The following is a 1,312-nucleotide window of genomic DNA, read 5'->3' as shown; positions in this document are numbered from 1 at the left end:
TTTGGTCTTGTCTGTGATTCTTTATTTTAAATGCAATTTATCACACTCTCTAAATCAAACATGCAGTAAACGTTCTCACCATGTATTTCTCAGTAGGTGCTGATGAGCAAACACTATTATCATAAAACTTCATTTCAACTTTTTTTTTCTTTTTTGGTTTTAAACCAAATATTACCTTCCTAAGCACACACAAACAAATTTCCCTGTAATTTTTGCATTCTTTTTTAAAGTCTATAAGTGGAAAATAATCACATTCTTCTAATTAAGCTCAGATATAATCTTCACACATTAAATTTCAGAACCACTTCAAAAGCAAACCACATTCTGCATTTTTTCCTATCCAAGGTATAAATATTTTTTCTAATGTGTGACCTTTGTTACTTCTTTCCATTTATATATTAATCCAAATGTTATGTGCAAAGCCACCTTCCTCATTGAAGTCTGTCAACCTTTATATTTCATATTTATATCTTTCAACAGGTTGCTTCAAGTGGAGCCTACAGAATCTTGTTACATTATTTAAGGAAATAACTATCAAATAATGACCTTTAAGAGATATCATTGATCAGATTTTCTCTATTTTAGAGAGTGAATAAGAACTATATCAGTAGTATTTTAATATTTAATCATAATATTCAGTCAAAAGTGAAATTAATAGTATCTTGCTTTTTAGCTATGGTCTGCACTAACTTGTTCCTCTTTTAAACTGTCTAAACTATTCTTTAATCAAAATTGATAAAGCACAATTTACCAAATAAAGATTGAATATGGGGGCGAGAAAGGAACCATGTTAAAAGCAGGAAAATTGTTTCAAGCATAATTGCTGTGAAGAAGGTCAATCATGTTAGATCTTCGTTTTCTATTTGTTTTGGTAAGGTTATTTTTTTAGTATTTTTCAAGCCAAGATTGCAGAAATTATTTATGTGTTAAATTTATTCGCTACCTGTCTCACTGTGGCTACTCCAGAAGGCTTCTGAGAATTGTCTATGATATATTGAAGTTATTTAATGGTTTTCCTTATTCCCTCTCATATTCTCATCTGCCCTTGTAAATGGTTCTTTGCCGCTTCACTTTTGGGAGTCAATTATGAGCACTTCAAATTCAAAAGCAGAGTAATACTAATATAAAATCATGACAACATGAATCAGCCAGATCCTATCTCATCCTCGCCTCAATCTCCAAATACACATTAAAGCATTGTGTTTTTAAAAGTTTCTTGCACACTAGAAGCAAGGATATGGTTCTTCATTTGGTGGAATGGTATTCCGCAGAAAGAGCGCTTTACTTCTTTAATTTAGGTGGATGCTAAATC

Source organism: Pantherophis guttatus, chromosome 2 (assembly GCF_059756535.1).
Source record: "Pantherophis guttatus breed Tessera chromosome 2, ASM5975653v1, whole genome shotgun sequence".
NCBI lineage: Eukaryota > Metazoa > Chordata > Lepidosauria > Squamata > Colubridae > Pantherophis > Pantherophis guttatus.
The sequence above is the reverse complement of the archived record's forward strand: the minus strand, read 5'-3'. Positions refer to the sequence as shown.